Below are 15,831 nucleotides of genomic sequence, written 5' to 3'. Positions count from 1 at the left end.
CACTCTTTGACATAAACCACAGCAAGATCTTTTTTGACCCACCTCCTATAGTAACGGAAATAAAAACAAATATTAAAAAAAGGGACTTAATTAAACTTAAAAGCTTTTGCACAGCAAAGGAAATCATAAACAAGACACAAAGACAACCCTCAGAATGGGAGAAAATATTTGCAAATGAAACAACAGACAAAGGATTAATCTCCAAAATTTACAAACAGCTCGTGGAACTCAATATCAAAAAAACAAACAATGCGGTTAAAAAATGGGCAGAAGACCTCCATAGACATTTCACCAAGGAAGACATACAGATGGCCAAGAGGCACATGAAAAGATGCTCAACATTGTTAATTATTAGAGAAATGCAAGTCAAAATTACAATGAGATGTCACCTCACGCCAGTCAGAATGGCCATTATCAAAAAATCCAGAAAAAATAAATGCTGGAGAGGGTGTGGTGAAAAGGGAACACTCTTGCACTGCTGGTGGGAATGTGAATTGATACAGCCACTATGGAGAACAGTATGGAGGTTTCTTTAAAAACTAAAAATAGAACTACCATATGAACCAGCAATCCCACTACTGGGCATATACCCTGAGAAAACCATAATTAGAAAAGAGTCATGTACCACAATATTCATTGCAGCACTATTTACAATAGCCAGGAGATGGAAGCAACCTAAGTATCCATCATCGGATGAATGGATAAAGAAGATGTGGCACATATATACAATGGAATATTACTCAACCATAAAAAGCAACAAAACTGAGTTATTTGTAGTGAAGTGGATGGACCCAAAGTCTGTCATACAGAGTGAAGTAAGTCAGAAAGAGAAAAACAAATACCTTATGGTAACGCATATATAGGGAATCTAAAAAAAAAATGGTACTGATGGACCTAGTTGCAGGGCAGGAATAAAGAGGTAGACATAGGGAATGGATTTGAGGACACGGGGTGGGAGGGCGAAGCTGGGGCGAAGTGAGAGTAGCATCGACATATATACACTACGGAATGTAAAATAGTTGGCTGGTGGGAAGCAGCAACATAGCACAGGGAGATCGGCTCGGTGTTTTGTGATGACCTAGAGGGGTGGGATAGGGAGGGTGGGAGGGAGGCTCAAGAGGGAGGGGATATGGGGACATGCGTATGCATATGGCTGATTCACTTTGTTGTGCAACAGAAACTAACACGGTATTGTGAGGCAATTACACTCCAATAAAGATCTATTAAAAATAAATAAATAAAAAGCATTTAAAACAAAACAAAACAAAAATAATAGAGGAAACTGTGTGTGTTGTGGGGACAGGAGTAGGAAGTGAAGGGTATATGGGAACTCTTTGTACTCTCTGCTCAATTTTTCTGTTAACCTAAAACTTGTCTAAAAAATAAAGTCTCCTATTAAAAATAATATTACTAGGAGAATGTAATATTACTAGGAGAGATTCTTTTGGTGCAAGTAACAGAAACCAACTCAAAATAAGCCAAAGACAAAAGTACATGCATGAGGGTGTGGGGGCCGGTTGAGTTAAGAGTTAAATCCAAGGTCATAACAAAGCATCTGAAGTTCTTAGCAGGGCTGTGATGGTACAGAAAGGAAACGTGGAAGGTGTGGATAGGACCCCAAACTGAATCCTCACCATGGTGAGGCTCACAGAGGACATGGATGTGATGGCGGTACTCTGAGAAGACGCTGCTGGTGACAGCAGGGAAGCTGTGAGATCTGATGGCAGACCTACAAGGTGGAAATGGCCTGCAAAATCAACTTCTTGAAGACAAAGAATGGGGCAGACTCGTGGCAGGGCTGCTGAGGCCAAGAGCTAGGATGCCCAGTATGAAATCCTCATCTAGTTTGTCTCTCCACCCATTTTCTTTCTCCAACCCCATCTTCTCTTAGCTTTCTCTACAGTAAACTGAATCCCAAATATATATGCAGGCCTGCATATACAGAAGCAATCTCACTAGTCAGCAAAGGAATCATTGCTGGTTTTATGGAATCATTTATCTGGTTTTCTGGGTTTTCCATTATGTGTCTTGATATTGATTTCTTTTCATTTATTCTGCCTGGGCTTTATTGAGCTTCTTGAATCTGTGGTTTGATGATTTTACTCAGTTCTGGAAAATTCTCAGCCATTGTATCTTCCAATATTCTCTACCCCTTTCTTTCTCTCCTCTCCTTTGGGAATTCAATTTTATGTTATTATACCTTATGGTACTCTTTATGTCTCTAACCCTATGTTTTTCTACTTTTCATATTTTTATCTCTCTGTGCTTCAGTCTTCTGATCTAACTTCCAGTTCACTAATTTTCCCTTCTGTTGTATCCAATCCACTGTCAAATATATCCAGTGAGTTCTTAATTTGGGTTACTGAATTTTTCAGTTCTAGAAGTTCCTTTTGACTTTTTCAAATCCATGATGTAGCTTTTTATAGTTTCCTGGTCATGCAAATGTTTTAAAGTTTGAATTTTATCAGTTTAATCATAGTAATCTTAGGTATTTAATGAATGAAAATTCTTAAAGCTTAAGTCTTTGTGAGTCTTTCTGTTTTCTGTTATTACTTATGGCTCTCAATAAATATTGTTTTTGAAAAAATATTTATAGGAATATTAATAGACATAGGATAGCATCACCTTCCTCCAGAGAGGATTTTCATTTGTTTCAGCCAGGCTCCTGGGTCTAGTCAGGACCATTTTTGTCCCCTTTTAAGGATTGAGGTTCCCTGGAAGGGTCACTCAGATTCAGCCTGCAATTCTAGGTGAGAGTTTACTTCTGGTTTGCTTTTACCTTTAAGAAGAGAAACTTCAGTGTCTCATTTAAAGTGTGGGAGGGTATTGGATTTCTCACCTTGGTTGAGTTCTGTGCCGGACTCTTGTTCCCTTCTTCCCACAGGGCTGCTGAAAGTTCAGCTTAATTTTTAAAGCTGTTATTCAGCTGTTCCTACAGGAGCAGCAAAAACAAACAAACACCCTCAGTGCAAAAGCAGGTTTGTATAAATGACTTATCTTTCTGGCTCCTTCCTACAATTTATCTGGTTCATCCTCATTAGCTTTTTTTGTTTTTGTTTTTGTTTTTGTTTTTGGCTGCACTGCGGCATGAGGGATCTTAGTTCCCTGACCAGGGATTGAACCCATGCCCCTGCAGTGGAAGCGTGGAGTCTTAACCACTGGACTGCCAGGGAAGTCCCTCATTAGCTTTTTTTTTGAATTTTATTTTATTTATTTTTTTATACAGCAGGCTCTTATTAGTTAACCATTTTATACACATCAGTGTATATATGTCAATCCCAATCTCCCAGTTCATCCCACCACCACCACCCCCACCACTTTCCCCCCTTGGTGTCCATACATTTGGTCTCTACAGCTGTGTCTCTATCTCTGCCCTGCAAACCAGTTCATCTATAACATTTTTCTAGGTTCTACGTATATGCTTTAATATACGATATTTGTTTTTCTCTTTCTGACTTACTTCACTCTGTATGACAGTCTCTAGAACCATCCACATCTCTACAAATGACCTAATTTCTTTCCTTTTTATGGCTGAGTAATATTCCATTGTATATATGTTACCACATCTTCTTTATCCATTCATCTGTTGATGGGCATTTAGGTTGCTTCCATGACCTGGCTATTGTAAATAGTGCTGCAATGAATATTGGGGTGCATGTGTCTTTTTGAATTATGGTTTTTCTCTGGGTATATGTCCCATAATGGGATTGCTGGGTCATATGGTAATTCTTTTTTTAGTTTTTTAAGGAACCTCCATAGTGGCTGTATCAATTTACATTCCCACCAACAGTGCAAGAGGGTTAGGGAAGTCCCTCATTAGCTATTTTTAAAATTAATTAATTAATTATTTAAATTTTGGGCTGTGTTGGGTCTTCATTGCTGTGCACAGGCTTTCTCTAGTTGCAGTGAGCAGGGGCTACTCTTCGTTGAGGTGTGCGAGCTTCTCATTGTGGTGGCTTCTTTTGTTGCGGAGCATGGACTCTAGGTGCTCAGGCTTCAGTAGTTGTGGCATATGAGCTCAGTAGTTGTGGCTTGCGGGCTCTAGAGCTCAGGCTCAGTAGTTGTGGTGCACGGGCTTAGTTGCTCTGCGGCATGTGGGATCTTCACGGACCGGGGCTCAAACCCGTGTCCCCTGCATTGGCAGGCAGATTCTTAACCACAGCGCCAACAGGGAAGCCCCCTCAGCTTTTTTTTTTAAATTTATTTCTTTAATTTATTTATTTTTGGCTGTGTTGGGTTTTTGTTGCTGCACATGGGCTTTCTCTAGTTTCGGGGAGCAGGGGCTACTCTTTGTTGCGGTGCTCAGGCTTCTCATTGCGGTGGCTTCTCTTGTTGTGGAGCACAGGCTCTAGGTGCATGGGCTTCAGTAGTTGTGGCTTATGGGCTTAGTTGCTCTGCGGCATTTGGGATCTTCCTGGACCAGGGCTCGAACCCGTGTCCCCTGCATTGGCAGGCGGATTCTTAATCACTGCGCCACCAGGGAAGTCCCCCCTCATTAGCTATTAATGCTCTTAAATTTAAACACCTTCATCCAGATTTTTTTTTTTTGTCCTTAGTGGGAGGATCGTTTGAATAACCTGATCTACTATTACTAGAAGCAAAAGACCTTTTGCTTTTATTTTATTCTATTTTTACCATCTTGTTATGGAACATGTAAAACCTACACAAAAGTAAAGAGAGAAGCAGAATGAACTCTCTTGTACTCATCAATCAGCTTCAACAATGATCAACTTTCTTAATTTCTTGTTTTATTTACTCATCTCTGCTGGCTCTTTCTTTCTTTGTTGAATATTTTAAGTCAAAAGACAGAAAAATATAATTTTAATTGAAAATACTTCGGTGTGAGTGTTTATCTGTTAAGGAGTTTATATATATATATATATATATATATATGTACAATAAAAATACATCTACAATATCTTATCATACCCAACAAAATTAACGATAATTTCTTACCATCATATAGTACCAATCTTATGTTCAGTTTTCCTCAGTTGTCTGCAAAATGTTTTTTTACAGATTGTTCAAACTGGGGTCTAAAGAAGGCTCAAACATTGCATTTGATTGATGAATTTAACTACATTTAGATCTATAACATGCCTTCACTCCTTTTTTTCCCCCCATGGCATTTATTTTTGGAAGAAAGTGGATCATTTGTCCTGTAGACTTTCTCACATTTGGGAGCAGGCTGATTGTATCCTCATGGTGTCATTTAACATGTATCTCTAACTCAGTGGTGCTTACCTGGGGGTGATTTTGCCGCCTAGGGAATATTTGGCAATGTCTGGACATTTTTGGTTGTCATGACTGCAGGGGTGCTACTGATATCTAGTAAGTTTGGGCCAGGGATGTTACTAAATATCCTATAATGCACAGAATAGCTCTACCCAACAAAGGATTATGTGGTTCAAAATGTCAATAGTATGGACATTGAGAAAGTGCCTAATCTTTGATTTTCTCTAAAATGGCAGTTAGATCTAGAGGTTTTATCAGATTTAAGTTCAGTTTTAGGGAGAGGATAGAATTCTTCACGGGTGGACTTGTGTTGTATATCCTAGGATATCATGTAAGAAATCAATAATCTCACATTTTCAGTGATGTGCAGATTGATAAACACATGTAGGTATTGTCAGCCTGATCCATCCATTATAAAGTTTCTATTTAACTTTTCATCTAATAGTTTTATCATGCATTGGTGGCTGCTTAAGCCCATTATTTCTTCAAAGGTTGCAAAAGGGTGACTCTTCTAATTCTGTTATTTGTTCTATTATTAGCTGCAATTCTTCTATACAGAAAAGCATTGCCTTATCAACTATTTACCCTGAAATACAGTCCATACTGGAAAGGCAGGATGAATGCATGATTCTTTCCCTTTCTCAATTCTCAGAATGCCATAGTTGCTTATAAATATGCTTAAAATAGTCTTTATAAGTGTTTTTGGAAAACCCAGCTTGCTACCACCCTCTGAGGAGAGAAACAGGAAAAGAGTGTTACTACACAGACACTGTTACACCAGGCACTTGGTTTTAAATGAATCCACAAGGTGGGTTGGGATGAGACAGGGATCTAGGGCGCAGCAGAGACCACCAGCTGCTGGAGTCAGAACACCTTTGCTTTGATAACCTTTAAAAATTCCTTGCCACTGACGGTTGCTGCTTGCAGCTCTAATTTCAGCTAGATAGAATCTCAGCTGATCTGAGAAACCACATCCCCGCCATGGCTGCAGGGAGGAGCTGGGCTCTCTCTGGACCTCCTGGCCCTTGCTACCTGCTGCGTAAAGAGTCTCACTTCCCACTAGCAACGGGAACCTGTCAGTCCCTGTGGGTGGGGTCTGTCTGTGACAAGAAAGCAGCTTCCACCAAGGTCAACTCCAGCGTTCATTCTGCATGTTTCCAAGCGATCATTTATGTGTCTCTTTAAACGGTGTCAATATGCTATCCTGGAGAAGAGCGTGAGCTTTTAGGTAAGACAAACCTGTTGCCAAGTCCTGGTTCTGCTATTTATGAACTGTGTGATGAAACTCAGCTTCCACATCTGTAAAACGTGGTGGATGAGAGTTGCTGCTGCACAGGGTTGTTGCTGCTGAAACAGAGGATGCTGGAAGTAAAGGGCTCAGTCAGGGCCCTGACGTGCAGGGCAGTGCTGTGCAGTGTGCGCGCGCGAGTGCACAGTAACCGCAAAGGAGCGCCCCTCACCTTCCCCTGGCACAGCCTGTCCCAGCTCCAGGGCTGATGGCTGCGTTCAGCTGGCCCAGGAGCCGGTCACCTCCGGACAAGTGTAGCTTGGTTGAGCGCATAGTGGAGCTGTGCTCTGTGCCCCCCCATGTCCCCTGTGTCCGGTGAGCAAAGGAAGACCTGGGAGAAAAGTGACTTCTCCAATTCACCATGAGGATGGGACAGGGCGGAGGATGGAATCCACTACAGACTCTTGGTCTAGGGCTCTTATTGGCTGCATTTATATTACTATTTTGCCTAGATCCCCCTAGCCCTTCCCTAACCCCTTCTTATGTTGTCTTGGTTTAAGTCATACTTGCAAACCTTTTCAGAGAATTACGCATAAAATAAGAGCCCTCAGGATACATGTGTACCGAAATTCCTATAATTTTACCCATCCTGGGCTTAATTATACTCTGTCTTTTGCTAATCCAAGGATGCAAGATACAAAGCCTGAATATAACTTGTATGTTTAGCTAGTTATTCATTCATCAAACATGTATTGAATATTTGATATGTGCTAGGTACTGGGCCAAAGGAAAGGGGTTTGAGATAATGGGGTGGGGGAAGGGTGAGTGGAGACATAGGGATGAAAAATGCAGTCCCCTGCATGCAAGGAATTTTAACTCTAACGGGAGGAGTGGAGGAAATTCAGAACCAAGAAGCAAACCGATGATTACAATTCAGTGTAATGCACAGGATGGCCTTTACCTTGGGAGCCTTTCTGGAAAATTGATACTTGAATGTAATCTAGAAAGACGGGTCATGGCAAAGCAGGGAGAGAACAGAGTGACTGTCATTTCAGTTAGAGGGAGCATGAGGGGTTGTTAAAGGGCATGGTAGCTTTGGGGGAGTTTCCCATAGCTCTGTATGGAGGAAGCATGGGCAGATAGGGTTGCTGTGGTAATGGGGCTGGGGTAGAAGCCAGGTGGTGAGAGCCACGATGCCAAGGCAAGGAGTTGGGACATCATCTTTAAGGCAAGATGAGGGGCATTGAAATACTTAAAGTAACAATCAGACTGGAGATTGGAGAGATTTGAGAAATTTGGAAGACTATCGCCATGATCCAGGCTAGAAGGGATAAAGGATTGTACTTAAGGGGCTTCCCTGGTGGTCCAGTGGTTAAGACTCTGTGCTCCCAATGCAGGGAGCCCCCCCGTGGTTCGATCCCTGGTCGGGGAACTAAGATCCCACATACTGCAACTAAGCCCACGGACCGCAACCACTGAGCCCGCAGACCCTAGAGCCTGCGTCCTGCAACCTAGAGCCTGCGAGCTGCGGCGAAGACCCAGCGCAACAAAAATAAACAAACAAACAAATTAATTAATTAATTTTAAAGAAAGAATTGTACTTAAGCTGTGGCTGTGGGCATGGAGAAGAAGGAAGTAACTCAAGGGACATTTAGGAGAAAGACTGGATAGGACATATGTTCAAATAGTAACCATGGGAAGGATCTACCTCGACGTTTTGGAATCAACCTTGAGAAATTGCTATGATGTGCCCAAGTTCCCACCTGGTTTTTCACAGGTTCAGCTTGGGGCACTCCTCTAAAGTTTGCTGGAAGTTGGAAGTCTGATAAACACCTATGAAGATTTTTTTTTCTTCCTTTGCCTCCCCTTTGAAAAACCCAGTGGAAAATTCAGTGTTTTCTTTGTCCTAGTGATGGGGATGGGGGGAGATGAGAAACGTGGCTATTTCCAGTGCAGCCTATGGCCTGCAAGGGAAAAATGATTGATGGGCTGTGAGTACCTTCCTTCCAACCAATTTCATGCCAAGCTCTGCTGTGGCACCAGGGTTATAAGATTTGAGGCTCCTTGCACAAAATTCCCAGCCCATAAATATCTCCCCTTCTGCCTGCCATGGGAACATTTTTTCTGTTAATGTCCAAAATTAGATTAATTATAATCCTTGATTTAGGACACAAGCTCATCATTAGTCCATGCATGGTTTTCTTTCATTTCTTGTTCATAGTATAATGAACTCCTTTGTAGCCACCACCCACCTGAGAATGAAAACATTACCTGAAATGTATACCTCTCTTCTGCTCCTCTCCCACCCCATCTCCCTCCTCTTCAAGATGGAAGGAAAAACCCTTCTGATCTTTGTGTTTATCTTTCCTTTTTGGGTGTGTTTTATTTTGTATATTTTTATGTATGGGTTTTTCTCCCCCACATTCAAAAATTGACCCACTAAAATGAGGACATTTGAACTTGGAGAAGAGCAAATACAAAATCCTTCGGAAGAGTCTGACATCTTCGTAAATATATTTCTTTTTTAAAAATAGATTTAGTTATTTATTTATTTTTATTTTTGGCTGCGTTGGGTCTTTGTTGCTGCCCGCGGGCTTTCTCTAGTTGTGGCGAGAGGGGGCTACTCTTCGTTGCGGTGCGTGGGCTTCTCATTGCGGTGGCTTCTCTTGTTGTGGAACACATTCTCTAGGTGCGCGGGCTTCAGTAGTTGTGGCACACGGGCTTAGTTGCTCCGCAGCATGTAGGATCTTTCCGGACCAGGGCTCAAACCTGCATCCCCTGCATTGGCAGATGGATTCCTAACCACTGCGCCACCAGGGAAGCCCTTAAATATGTTTCTTATTAAAAACCTAATTTGCGGGCTTCCCTGGTGGCGCAGTGGTTGAGAGTCCACCTGCTGATGCAGGGGACACGGGTTCGTGCCCCGGTCCGGGAAGATCCCACATGCTGCGAAGCGGCTGGACCCATGAGCCATGGCCGCTGAGCCTGCGCGTCCGGAGCCCGTGCTCCGCGATGGGAGAGGCCACAACAGTGAGAGACCCGCGTACCGCAAAAAAAAAAAACCCAACCCCCCCACCCCCCCCAAAAAACCCCCCTAATTTGCCTTACAAAAAAAAAAATCTTTGAGTGAAATTGAGAGTCCAAAAAAAAGATATGTTTGTGCTCTAGTATGTCACCAAGCACGCTGGAGGGCAGACGGCCCTGGTTAGAGAGGCACTTCTGGCTTCCGTGACTGCTGGCAAAGTGGGCTCTGACAGCCTGAGATCAGTGCCTCTTTCCAACAGAGGGACACAGGGAGGGGCTGCCAGCAGGTGACGCTCATCAGAGCCCAGGTGCACAGAATGGTGACGGGCTCCAAGCGGTATGGACAGAGCGTGGACTTCATGAGTGCAGCAGCTTATCCCTTCAACTGGTCAGTGACATAGGACTCAAGTGGCCTGGCTCCAAAAGGGGAGCTGGGCCAGTTAGATTCTCTCTTGGGAAACTGGACTGAGAAACACAGAAGGAATGATTTGCTAGTTAGTGGTGGGAGTTTCACTTACTTGACAAGTCAAGAGAGAGAGCTGGAGCTGGAGAGGACACGATGGGCCGTGGGAAACTCAGAGTTGTACTGGAGCAAAAATGATGAGCAGTCCAAGGAGGCCAGCTGATAGCCAGACAGAATTAGATGGTTGACCAGAACAGAGGCTTGCTAACAGGAGGGCAGTGGTGGAAGGAGCCACAAGTCCTGATACTGAGGCTGGGGGAGCTACGAGTATCCAACATTCAGCAGAATTCAACTTCTGATTTCAGAAAGCCTGGTACCATCAAGACTCTGGTTCTTAGATTTCCTGTTCTCAGGTGTCCATAACCCTGTTTAATCCAACTTTCCACCTATTCTATGCCTGTACCTGCACCTGTACCTGCACAGCTGAACATGACTGGAATAAAGAATACAATCAAACTGTCGTGGTTTAAAAATATGCCCACAAATTCTTTGATACTCCTCCCTTGAAGAGGTGGAGGCTAATTCCCTCCTTTTACGAGTGGGCTGGACTGAGCTTCCCTGGTGGCGCAGTGGTTAAGAATCCACCTGCCAATGCAAGGGACACGGGTTCGAGCCCTGGTCCAGGAAGATCCCACATGCTGCGGAGCAACTCAGCCCACGTGCCGCACAACTACTGCAGCCCGTGCGCCTAGAGCCCATGCTCCGCAACAAGAGAAGTCACCACAATGAGAAGGCCGCACACCGTGATGAAGGATAGCCCCCGCTCGCCGCAACCAGAGAAAAGCCTGCGTGTAGCAACGAAGACCTGAAGCAGCCAAAAATAAATAAATAAAATAAAATAAATTTATTAAGAAAAAAAGTGGGCTGGACTTAGTAGCCTTGCACCTAATGAGTAGAATAAATCAGGAGCGACAGTGTGCGATTTCAGAAACTAGGTTGTAGAAGGTGCTGCGATTTCCTCTTTGGTCTCTTGGATTGCTCGCTCTGGAGGAAGTCAGCTGCCATGTCATGAGGACACTCAAGCAGCCTATGGAGAGCCCCACAGAGTGAGAAACTGAGGCCTCCTGCCAACGGCCATGTGAGTGCACCATCTTGGAAGTGGATCCCCCCACCCCAGTCAAGCCTTCAGTTGACTGCAGCTCCAGTCAACATCTTAACTGCAGCCTCAAGAAAGACTCTGAGGCCAGAACCACTCAGCTAAGCTATTCTTGACTTCCTTCCCCCCAGAAATGGTAAGATAATAAGTATTTGTTGTTCTAGGCCACTAAGTTTGGGATAATCTGTTAGCAGCAATAGGTAACTAATATACAGGCTGATTTGTCTCACACTCAGTTGATGATCACTGACTCCACTGTGCTGTTAGTGTTGCCTGGCAACCATACTGTTATGTCTCCATCCTTTCATTCTCCCATTCTCTTTCATCCCTTCCCTCTTTCAAATCTCCAACACCTCCACCCCATTCTCACTCTCAGCTAATGTCCTTAATTCCTATTTCCATGAGTAAACATTAAAGCAGTCAGAAGAGAACTTTCCAGGGTCCCACTGTCATATCTACGTTCACATCTGTTCTGCCTTCTCTCCTGTGACTAGGGGTGGACTCTCTGTACTACTAGCTAAGGCCAATGTCTTCCCTTGGGTTCTAGATCTGATCCTTTCTTGTCCACTCAAGGACATCCCTCGTGAAATTCTTCCCCCCTCTCTGTTTCTGGAAGGAAAGAGCATTGATCTGTGACTAATTGCTACTCAGAGGTCAAGTAAGATGAGGACAGAGAAATAACCATTGGTTTTAGCAACATCATGGTCATGAGGTTCATTGCCACAGTGGTTTATCCTGAAAATCTGACTGGAGGGATAGTAAAAGAGCCTGGGAGGGGAGAATTAGGCACAGTGACTGTATATACCACTTTGATGAAATTCTGTTGTAAAAAGAAAGGGAGAAATGGATCAGGGATATGGGTTCAAGAAAGGTTAGAAAGAGGAGAAGTTAAAGGAAGGTTGTATGCGGAAGGAAATGACCTCATAGAGAAGGAGAAAACTGACGATGCAGGTACATCCATGGCTCCCTGGCGGCAGGGCCAGAGGGCAAGGGAGTGTGTGACATAGTGACGTGCCCAAAAGAACGACCTCAAAAACAGTTACTAAGCTCCAGCAATTACCCATGGCACTCTGAAGGCTTGCACGATAAATTTTAGATGTGCACAGTTCCAGCCTTCCATGGCCTTGTTTTCTACAACAGGCTGGGCCAGGACAGTTCTCACCTTTTTTCCAAGCTTTTTTTTTTTTTTCTAGGAAGTAGTTTCCTTTTTGGAGGAAATCACGTTGCCCCTATTTGCTCAAAACATGAGTCCTGAACCATTAGAGCTCTAGGGGTGGGGTGGGAGAGGGTCTCCGTGAGGCCAATGGTATCCTGGCCATGTCCCCTGTCCCACCCAGCCTTCCCGGCCACTCCTGTACATGCAGAGGAGGGATCCTTGACAATTCATCTCGCCACCTGCCCAGACCCACGGCCACTACCTTATTTAGGCCGTCATCCATTCTTGTCTGGTTTAGAGTGACTGCCTCTTAACTGCAGAGAAAAATTCCATGTTCAAAGCCCCTACAAACTGTATCATCTAGTCCATCACCTCATCCCTCACTCCAGCCGCTCTGAAGGATATTAACTGTCCTTCCTGCCTTTACTCTTGCTGCTTCTCTAGTCTCCAATGCCCTTTTCTCACTGCCCTCTTTCAAATCCTAATCATCCTTCAGGTCCCTTAAATCTTCAGGATCCAGCTGGAATGCTACCTCGTCCATGAAGCCTTCCTTATCCTCTGTCACCTCAGAACTGGCCGCTCCTTTCTTTGAGTGTTGTTCTGTCTCTCCTATAGCATTGAAGTTCCTTGTGGGCAGGGGTGGTGTTTACTTGTCTCTTGATCCTTCTACTTGGTGGCTGCCCCCGCCCAGCAGTGTCGTGCAGAGAAGGCTTGTGGGTTGGAGAGCCGAATGGTCAATGGGCTTCTTTCTCTCAGGTATCCTGCCTCATGGCCTATTGCATAGGCCAGGGCTTCCCACTGGTAGGCAGTGTAGGTCCTGTGCCCTGGAAAGAACATGGAATTTAAAACCAGGAGACTTGGGCTTCCCTGGTGGTGCAGTGGTTAAGAATCTGCCTGCCAATGCAGGGGACACGGGTTTGAGCCCTGGTCCGGGAAGATCCCACATGCCGCGGAGCAACTAAGCCTGTGTGCCACAACTACTGAGCCTGCGCTCTAGAGCCCGCGAGCCACAACTACTGAAGCCTGCATGCCTAGAGCCTGTGCTCCGCAAGAGAAGCCACTGCAGTGAGAAGCCCGCGCACTGCAACGAAGAGTAGCCCCTGCTCGCCGCAACTAGAGAAAGCCCATTCACAGCAACGAAGACCCAAGGCAGACAAAAATAAAAATAAATAAATGAATTAATTTAAAAAAATACTGTAAAACAACAACAACAACAAAATAAATAAATAAAATCAGAAGACTTAGGGTCAAGTTTGCCAGGTGAGTAACTTTGGGTTAGTCTGACAGTACAATCTACCCATAGACTTGCTGTGACTCTCTAATGGATCATGGACTTGAAAGTGCTACCTCTATTCAAACGTAAGTTTTTACATTAGTCACACTGGGTCCGCAGGGTCTGGGTTGGCCACTGGGGGGCAGTCTCAGCTAGCCTCCTAGCTGGGCTTGAGTGGATCCACCCTTTCCTGCCAGGGATGAGAGACTGGGGTGGTGTGCGATCCCACAGACCTGGAGAGCGATGAGCCCACACATCTGGCCTTCCCAGCCTTCTGTTTTCTCAGGGCTGGTTAGACACGGATCAGTCTTACAGCTCTGGCACTCTTTGGAGTGATGGGATACTTCCTGTCCCGGGCAGACGGGGAACCCATCTTTTACTTAGAGACGACTCATGAACGCGTGGATCACAGCAGGCCATCTTCTCTGTAATACTATTTTCTTTTATTTAAAAATTTTAATTGAGATATAATTCACATAATCAAAACTCACCATTTTAAAATATACAATTCTGTGATTTTTTTCATTATATTCACTATGTTGTGCAACCATCACTGCTTATCTAATTCCAGAAAATTTCCATCACCCCCGATAAGAAACCTCACCCCTATTTGTAGTCAGTCCCCGTTCCCCTCTCTGCTCAGTTTCCGGCAACCAATAATCTACTCTGTTTCTGTGGACTTGCCGATTCCGAATATTTCATATAACTAGAAGCACACAATTTGTGGCCTTTTGTGACTGGCTTCTTTCACTTAGCATAATATTTTCAAGGGTCATCCATGTTGTAGCCTATGTCAGTACTTCATTCCTTTTTATGGCTGCATAATATTCAGTTGCATGGCTGTACTACATTTTGTTGGTCTATTCACGCGTTGACGGACATTGGGCTGTTTCCACTTTTTGGCTACTGTGAATAATGTCTTACGAGCGTTGGAGTAGAAGTTTTTTTGTGGACTTAAGTTTTCAAGTCTGTTTCAATTCCCTGGAGTGGAATGTTGCTAGAAGTTACTCTGTCACTCTGAGGAACTGCCAAACTCTTTTCCAAAGTGCCTGTATATTTTCCATTCCCACCAGCGATGTACGAGAACTCTGTAATCCTCTTGCCACTGGACTCACCCCATGCTTGCCTTAGAATTCTGAAATGGGAAGGCCCAGGAGAGACACTGAAGTTAAGGTTCTGCATGACAAAGAGCTTTGCAGACTTTGTCTGAAAAGCACACTGGGGCTTTGGGGTGATTTGTCTTCCTTGCTGAGGACACAATGCAGCCTTGTCCTTCTGGCCGAGAGGAGCTGCTGTGGATAAGCTGAGTGCTCTGTCTGAGCTGCATTCACCAACACTGTTTGCCTAGAAGAGTTCTTACTGGTCGGTGCTGGCAGGTGTGTTTCTGCCCGGCCTCATCGGCCTCTGTTGTGGATCCTGGGCTTCCTGGGTGGAGCTGGCAGTGGCTCTTGTGGGGTGTCTGAGGTGTGAGGCTGGGGAGATGTCTGTTCAGGTTGACAGGGCCAGCGGGAGCCCGGCTGGGTAACAGGGAGACATTGGCTGTCAGCTCAGGTGGGGCTGGTGAGCAGAGACGGCTCCTGGCTCGGAAAATGAGGGTTCTCTTCCCAGCAGCTCAGACCTGTCTCCCTAGATGAGGATGAATTTGTTCATGCAGCATCTGGACGTGACAAGGGAGGTGATTTAGGCAGGTGGGTGGGAAAGAGATTGCTAACCCCAAAGGAGACCCTTATGGAGAAGGGAAATCACCAGCTGTGCTTACTCAGTGATTAGATGGAGAAGGGCTTGTTCATTTCAGTCAGTCTAAAGGGAGTGTTCCCGGGAGGCTCGGGGAGAAACCGAAGCAGGGAAAACAATCTCATGAGCTCCCTGCCTGAGGATGCTGGGTCCACTTTACCTGGTATGTATCTATCCAACCACTGGGCATCTTATACCTGTGGGTGTTTATTCATTCACTGCCTTCTCCTTTCTTGTCTGTTGTCAAGTCTCCCTCTGCCTCTGTCTCATGAGGACCCTTGTGATTGCATTTAGGGCTACAATAATCTCCCCATTTCAAGATCGTTAATCACCACTGCCAAGATCGTTTTTCCAAATACGGTATGTACTATTCACAGGTTCCAGAGTTTGGGACTCAGGATCTTTGGAGGACCATTTTTCAGCCACTCCCCCTCCCAGTTTCAAAAATCACTGACGTTCCAGATCCTTAGGGTAAACCAGGCCTCGGAAATTGGAACCCTGAGAAAAGCGATTAATGCAAGGTCCCAGAGCCCATTTCCCTTCTGAGATTAGAACCCACAACTCTTATTCCCCAGGCCTTCTCTTTCTGGTCCTGGTTCCTAGGAATAACAATGACTGGTAC

Source organism: Lagenorhynchus albirostris, chromosome 2 (assembly GCF_949774975.1).
Source record: "Lagenorhynchus albirostris chromosome 2, mLagAlb1.1, whole genome shotgun sequence".
Taxonomy (NCBI): domain Eukaryota; kingdom Metazoa; phylum Chordata; class Mammalia; order Artiodactyla; family Delphinidae; genus Lagenorhynchus; species Lagenorhynchus albirostris.
Note: the sequence above shows the minus strand (reverse complement) of the source record.